We start from the raw sequence: 8,560 nt of genomic DNA, 5'->3' as shown, positions 1-8,560 counted from the left end.
ATGACATGACCCAGAAGAGCCTCAGGAGCGGGAAGCGGAGGAGTTTAGCACGGGTTCCCTCTCAGTGCTCTCGCAGTCGGTCAAGAACAACACTCAAGTGCTCATCAACTGTCGCAACAAGAAGCTGCTGAGCGTCATGAAGTCTTTCCACAGGCACTGCAACATGGTGCTAGAGAATGTAAAAGAGATGTGGACCGAAGTCCCCAAGAGTGGCAAGGGCAAGAAGTCCAAGCCCATCAACAAGGACTGCTACATCTCCTAGATGTTCCTACTTTGGGACTCTGCCATCGTGGTCCTGCGGAACCCACTCATCGCGGGCAACCAGGGACCCAAAGCTACCTATTGTCAATTACTGCTATGTTGTTATGTGCCGTGGAGTCTGCAAATCTCTATGGGAGCAGAAAGCCTCATCTTTGTCCCATGGAACAGCTGGTAGTTTCGAACTGCTGACCGTGAGATTAGCAGCCTGATTCGTAATTACTGTTGTTGTTGTTGTTAAGTGCTGTCGAGTCGGTTCTGACCCAAAGCGACCCTGTATAGGGTTTCCAAGGAGCGACTGGTGAGCTTGAACCACTGACCTTGTAGTTCAAAGGGCTTTGCAGTCTGGCTCATTGACCCACAGTGCCACACCAGGACTCCGTAATTACTGCTATAATCATATTAAATAATGTATTTAATATGTATTTAATATAATTATTAAATACAGCACCCCTAGAGGTAGGAATCCATTTTATACAAGAGGAAAATGGAGAAAAGTAATTAATGCATAAATAATTTCTTTTAGAAGTATCAGCACACGTTTGATCCCTATGAGGTAGAGGTTAAAGATGCGCCAAATGTCCAACTTTTCCAAAATGATATCACTCCTTCATCTCTTACGTCAACTACTACTGTTGCCCTCAATACTATACCTCATAGTCTAGCAGTCCACAATTCACTGTAACATCTCACAGAACTCATGAACCTTAAAGGAAATGACTCATGTGTTTGTGGTGGTGGTGGTGGTGGCTATGTGCCTCCAAGTTGTTTTCAACCCTGTAAAGTATATCTGAGGCTATGAATCTTTATGGGAGCAGACAGTAACATCTTTTTCCTCTAGAGCAGCTGGTAGATTCACACTGCTGACTTTGCGGTTAGCAGCCCAATTCATAACCTACTCTACTATCCCAAATATGTATTTCAGAGATCGGTCTGGAGGACTTTCTTCATTCATCCCAAATCCGCAGGCCAGAGGGCATGCTGTTGACTCACACAACTGTGAAGGATTAGGAATCATATCAGGCAATTGGTCCCACCCAGGCTTAAGTCCCAAGAAACAGAGTTTAGAAGGAGGTAGCACAGGATACTGAGCAAGAGAATGAACTTTGTCATAGTGTTAAATATTATCTCTCAGGTCTGGTTCAGCATGGCTACAGAGACACAAAATGGCTGAAAACAAAAGAAGATAATTTTACTTGGTTGGCCAAGCAAAGGGGCACACAGGGACTCGCATTGCTAAGATGCCCCCCTCCCTGCCAAATCATAGACCAGCAGTCTTTAAGAATGATAATGTGTCTCATTGTTATGTGTCAGAATGATTCACCACTTGTTTTTTGCACAACCTCAGTCAGGGAGGGAGGTCACAGAGATAGTATTTTACCCATGTTCATGCTTTTATGAAGGAGTGTTTTCAGCCTCAGGATGTCAATAGCTCAGATTAAAGACATGTTTGCTATTATGCATGTTAGGCAGGAAAGATTTAGTCTCAGCCAGTTATTCCACTCTAGTCTCTTGTTTTTCTTAGTTAAGCAGGAAGCTGGAAGTTTGAGTAATAAGGAAACAGCTTAGAACGGGAAGCTGTATCTTTTTTTTTAACACAGATATCAAAGACAACGGTTAATTTGCAGACCACACTCCCAAGGAAAACTAAGGGTCATGAATTGAGTCACATCCTTTAATAAAACTGGGACTCTAGAAACATACTGCCTTAATCCTACCTCATTAATATAAGAGATAATTCACTCCAAAATGGGACTATAACCACAGGCATAGAGGTTAGGATTTAGAATACATCACATAATGGAGGACTATGGCTGGAAGGTCCATATTAAGTAATTCACCACAGCTTATTTCAACACAGGCCACCCCCTGGCTCTTCTAGCCACTGAACCTTTCATAACTGAGGACTAACTTCCCTCTCCTAGTCATTTTACCAGTCCAAAACTGCCATTAACCATTAGCCCTTTAGTATGGTAAACAGTCCTAAGGGTGAGGTTATTCAGGCATCAATCATTCAGGTCTGCTGTCAGTACCCATCTGATCTGGGCAAGTTTCCCATAAGTTTGTGTCATTTTCACCTTTAGCATCTGGTAAATTTTGTTCAAAAAATTTTCCCTTGCTCTGAGTCTCTCTTTCAGCTACGATTTTTCTTGCTTTTCATTTGTCATTTATTTCTATACAAACTTTTCTGCCTTGGGAATGGACACTAGGTTCAGTTGCTGTGAAAGTCCAGATTACTTGTAGCAAGGTCAGTCTAATAAATGCACCCCCTTAGTCCACTCCTATTCAGATTGGGTAAGGTTACATAGGTACAAGATTAGTGGGCCATCTTGACCACTAGCACTATTCACTGTCAACACCAATTTTGCCATATGGTGGAAAGTAAAATCCCTCCTATTAGACCCTTGAATTTTTTGGCATATAGTTTCAGGGGTAGAGTTACAGTCTTTTGCTGAGGGCTCACTCATGTTTCTGGCACTCACAGCTACATCTTCGGTTCTGGGTATGTAGCACCCAGCAGGAAATAAGTAATTCTAAGTGATAGAGAGAAAAATGTACAGTGGCAACAGCATCCTAGAGTACCCCCAGGTACCCTCAGAAATGGAAGAATCTATCCAGTAGTGATCCTCATTTTGCCCTCTCACAATGAGTGTGAGCACACACTTATAAAGGCATGTAAGCCAGTCCTTCATTCCTTTATCACCCCACATTTTAGATAAAAATGTCTAAATTGCCCATTCCAATTCTATATCAAATCATTATTCTGAGGTTTGTATACAACATGGTATCCCTGTTTAGTGTTATGCTTCTTGCATTGCGTGGGCTGTAAAGTGTGTTCTTTGGTATGAGAAAATGTAACTTGGTGGCTCAAATTGGTGCAGTATTGTTCCAACCCCTTAATGGTATTTTTGTCATCTGTATCTGTTACAGGATATACAAAGCCTAGGCCAAAATAACTATTCCTACGATGACCCATTTGTAACCACTTGGTGCCTTAGTTGTCATTGTTGTTGTTGCTGATGTTGTTAAGTGCCGTCAAGTTAGCTCTGACTCATAATGACCCTGTATAGAGTATTTGAGGAGTGGCTGGTGAGTTTGAACCACCAACCTTGCAATTAAAACCCACCTTGTGGTTGAGTGCTTATCTTACAGTGCCACACCAGGACTCTATATAATCCACTTGCAAGCTATTTTCAGGGCGTTCTCCCAAGGGAATTAGTCCCATAGTCATCTACAGCCTCTGTCTTTTTTGCTAGAAAACGACAGAATAGTCATTGTTCCATTTTGTGCCTCAGTGGGTGTAAGAGGGATGTGCCAAGATGCAGCTCATTTCTGAATTGCTATAGCACACAAATGCCCATTCATTTCATTTCATGGACTCAACTGGCCAACTCAAGGGCACATACCAACATGTCTACTTGCTGGTTCCAATCTATGATTCATGCTTAACAAGAGTATTTACTCTTTAGCAAAATTCTCTGAAATAAGAAAACTAAGACTCAGATCCACACAACTATTAACTGACATTAAATTGCAAGAAGTCTTTTGATCTCCAAAAATTCAATATTGCCATTAAAATGATACCTTTGGTGCTACCTTTTGGTCATACATAGAATATTACAGAAGGCTAATACAGCAAAATAGGAGCTATTCCTAAAATTTTCTAGGGTAGACCATCTAATAGAAAACGTTTCCCTTTTCCTATGTTTACATAATTTGAAGATTCAGCATCTCTTAATGGAAGAACCAGCTATGAAGCTACATGATACAAAGTATAAGAAAAGTTGCTGCAAGAGAGAGAGCATGCAAGGGAAATATTTTTTCCCTCTATGTTCTCCTCAGTCCAAAAGAAAAAGAAATATCCAGCAGAAAACAGTACATGAGACTACAGAAGAAAAATGACTTTTTAAGGTCAGAAGAAATTCTTAAAGTTGGGTTGAATTTCTTGACTTAAATTTTTAAAAAATATTTTAGGTAAATTCCAACTTAATATTAAAATCCAAGTATTATCAAGGTTGTCACTCCTTAAACTCATTGTCCTTGCATAATTATATTACACAAAGTAAATGTACTTTATAAAATTAATTAAAAATATACACTAGAGTAGAGAGATAAAAATGCAATGAAATATAATACTGTGCATTCTAAACTCAAAGGTTCAAGCTATCATATGAGTTATTTAATTGGCTAGCATTACAATGATGTCTTACACACTTTAATAAGAACAAACCCTACTTTCAAGCTATTTACCATTCAGGCCTATCTATTGAGTACAGCTATATTGTCTTTCAATAGGAAATGCTGCCAACATTATTAATGGCATATCCCAACAATAAGCAAGGAGAGAAGAACACGAACAATTTATCTATTTTCTTCTAAACACTACTGGTTGAAGAAAAAAAAAAAAATCCATAAACAGATAATTTATAAAGCGGAAAAGCATGGAAGGCTCCAGAAACTAACAAAAAATAGCATAACCCCTCACCATTTCATACAGAAAAACTCTTTAGATCAAAACCAGTGTTATAGTCACCTGGAGAGCTCATTCCAAATGCAGAGGGCCATACCCATCCCTGAGAGTCTGAATCTTGAGGCTTGGGGTAAAATCCGCCTAGCCCTTGTTGATCTTTATTCTGAGTCCTACTAAGTCGTCCAGTCATCAAAACCTTATTTCTCACACTGCGAACGTGAATGCCATTTGGAGGGTTCAGAATATCATTCACCTGATAATCAAAGACTATTTTAATATATATGTTACATATGTATGTGCAAGTTGTTGTTCAGACTATGTCAGCATGTTTAGCCACTGTAAACCTTAGGAATATCAATGAAACACTTTCAGATAGCACCAGAATATTGAATATGAAAACATTATGAATACCACCAGAATAATGTCAGATATAATTCCTGAAGATGAGCCCCTCAGATTGGAAGGCATTCAAAATACAACAGGGGAAGAGCTGCCTCCTCAAAGTAGAGTAGACAGTTAAGACATGAATGGAATAAAGCTTTCAGGACATTCATTTGCTTATGGAGCACATCTCAAAATGAAGAGAAGCAGCTACAGACAGCCATCAATAATCAGAAATTGGATTCATGAAGCATGAATCTAGGAAAATCTAAAATTGTAAAAAATGAAATGGCCTACGCATTAGAACTGAAATACACTGGTATTGGCCATTTTTAATCTGACAAGCATATAGAATGATAAATTGAAGAGGAATGATATTACATTCATCATCAAAAGAACATTTCAAGATCTATCTTGATGTATAATGTCTAAGATAAGATAATATTCATACAACTAAAAGGAAAATCAGTCAATAGCACTATTATTCAAATTACACACCAACCAATAAAGCCAGTGATGATGAAATTGAAGAATTTTATGAACTTTCACAGTCTGAAATTGATGAAACATGCAATCAACATATATTGATAATTACTGATGATGGAATGCAGAGGTTGGAAATAATGAGGATCAGTAGTTGGAAAATATGGTTTGGTGATAAAAATTATACTAGAGGTCACATGATAGAAATTTGCAAGACCAATTACATTAATTGCAAAAACATTTTTAAACACATAACACACATCGATGTCATCAGAAATGAAACTGACTTCATCCATGGAAAGATACATCGGAAACACTTCATATCATCCACGAAAACAAATGCCGGTGGCTGATGATCAATTGCTCACATGCAAGTTTAGGATGAAGCTGAAGAAGATTTAAACAAGTCCACAAAATCCAAAATAGGACCTTCAACATCTAAAGAACAGATTTGATGCATTAGACACTAGTGACCAAAGACCAGAAAAGTTGTGGGATTACATCAAAAATCTCATACAGAAAGAAAACAAAAGGTCATTAAGAAGACAAAGAAGAAGGAAAAGATCAAAATGGATGTCAGAAGAGTGTCTGAAATTTGTTATCCAGCATAGAGATGGTAAAGGTAAAGGAAGAAGTGAGGAGGTAGAAGAGCTGAACTGAAAAATTTAAAGGGTAGAGTATTGTAGTGAAATATGCAAAGACCTGGTGTTACAAAATTAAAAGGGAAGAACAAGCTCAGCATTTCTCCAGTTGAAAGGACAAAAGAAAAAATTCAGACCTTGACTTGCAATATTGAAGTAGTCTATGCACAAAATTCATCTATACCAAGAAATTTGCAAGAGAGCTACATGGCAAGCAAGTGGTAAGAGACTCATATTTTTGCCCATTACAAAAAGAGGCAATCAAAGAGAACGTGGAGATCATTGGATAATATCACATGCAAGTACAATTTTCATTAATGGTAGGGACAGTGCATTGACAGGAAGATGCCATAGGTTCAAGGCAGAATCAGACAAGGACGTGGAATGAGGGATACAACTGCTGACATTAGATGAATCTTGGCAGATATCAGAGAATACCAAAAATCGTTTTGCCTGTGCTTTATTGACTATGCAAAAGCTTTTGACTGTGTGGTTCATGACAAGCTATGGACAACATTGTGGGGAATAAGTATTCCAGAACACTTAATTGTGCTCATGAAAAACCTGTGCATTAAACAAGAAACAGTTATTCGAACAGAACAAGGGGACACTGAATGGTTTAAAATCAGGAAAGGTGTGTGCCAGGGTTGTATTCTTTCACCGTACTTATTCAGTCTATATGTTGAGCAAATAATCCAAGAAGCTGGATCATATGAATAAGAACATGGTATCAGAATTGAAGGGAAATTCATTAACAACCTGCAATATGCAGTCATTCAAACAAAACAGGGAGATAGTGAATAGTTTAAAATCAAGAAAGGTACATGACAAAGTTGTATATTTTGCTATACTTATTCAATCTGTATGCTGAAAAAATGATGCAAGAAGCTATTTGGCATCAGGATTGTAAGAAGACTGATTAAAAACCTGTGATATGCAGATGGTACCACTTTTCTTGCTGGAAGTGAAGTGGACTTAAGATAATTACTGATGAAAATCAAAGACCACAGATTCTGTATGGGTTGCACCTCCATGTAAAAAGAAGAAAATTCCTCATCCCTAGATCAATAAATAACATCATGATAAATGGAGAATAGATTGAAGTTGTCAAAGACTTCATTTTCTTTTGATCCATTATGCACACTCATGAAAGCAGCAGTCAAGAAATTAAATGATATATTACATTAGGCAAATAAACTGCACATGGCCTCTTTAAAATGTTCAAGAGCAAAGATAGCAGTTTGAGGACTAGGGTACTTTTAATCCAGCCCATGGTATTTTCTATATGCATGTGAAAGTTAGACATTGACTAAGGAATACTGTAGAAGAATTGGTGCATATGAGTTATGGTGTTGGAGAAGAATATTAAAAGTACCATGGACTGACAGAGGAACAACAAATCTGTTGAAAGAAGTATGCAGCCTTAATGCTCCTTAGAAGTGAGGATAGTGTAACTTCATCTCTTTTAATTCGGAAATGTTATCATGAATAGTCAGTGCCTGGGGACTTTGTACCTTTATCATCCTCTCGTTTTAGGTAGCAAATGTCTAAGTAGCCCATCTCTATCGACCCTGTGTACAGAGGGGATAGCATTGATATTTGATGTGAAGACTCCTTCCCTCTCTGATCCTCTAGTCAAGTTCTGATTATCAAGCCATTGAGACTAGGTCAAATGGGTACTATCTGCAACTTTGGTTGTTCTTGTGCACCTCCTCCTCTCATATCAGCTGATGCTTCACTCTCAACTCTAGACCTCTGTGGCTATGGCCTTGTCCTTGTCCACGGGCTCAGGTGTCCCCAGGTCTCACCACACTTTGGACCAACCAGCCCTTTCTCTTCTCTTCTCTCTCTCATCGCCAGGTCAACGGGAGTCTGTGGAATATGGTTGAACTTCATTGCTGCCTTGCCCCCTTTTCCACTAACCAGGAGACTAATATAGTCATCAGCAAGCTTACATGGCTGCTCATGTGTTCCCTTTGAGTTTCAGTCTTAGAGGGGGATTTCTCCTGAAGGAATTTGACTGCTTGCCTTGATGGCTTCCCTGCAAACAACGTGCTATTCCTGTAGTAGTCACTCATACTGCCATTTTTGTTTGGGGTTTTTCTTGATGATATTTCTTTGAAGATGTATGTTCTGTCACTCTAGTTGTTCAAGGCTGGCCTGCTTGTCCTTTCTAGTGGGAATGTCTCCCTTCAGAAGGTTCTGGATGGGACTCAGGATTCTACCTAAGGTCCTATGCACTACAAAGGCTCTGCAGGAGGCTTATTTCACTGGACAAGTTCTAGAACCCCTTTTAGATATTCCATATAATATTTAATTATATATA

At 38.7% G+C, this 8,560-nt stretch overlaps 1 pseudogene; it reads left to right on the top strand.

Moving 5' to 3' along the window:
• Positions 1–1,269, top strand: part of LOC102833190 — a 6,192-nt pseudogene extending 4,923 nt beyond the window's left edge.
• The last annotated feature ends 7,291 nt before the right edge of the window (positions 1,270–8,560 follow it).

This window comes from Chrysochloris asiatica, unplaced genomic scaffold, assembly GCF_000296735.1.
Source record: "Chrysochloris asiatica unplaced genomic scaffold, ChrAsi1.0 scaffold00191, whole genome shotgun sequence".
Lineage (NCBI taxonomy): Eukaryota > Metazoa > Chordata > Mammalia > Afrosoricida > Chrysochloridae > Chrysochloris > Chrysochloris asiatica.
The sequence above is the reverse complement of the archived record's forward strand: the minus strand, read 5'-3'. Positions and strand labels throughout refer to the sequence as shown.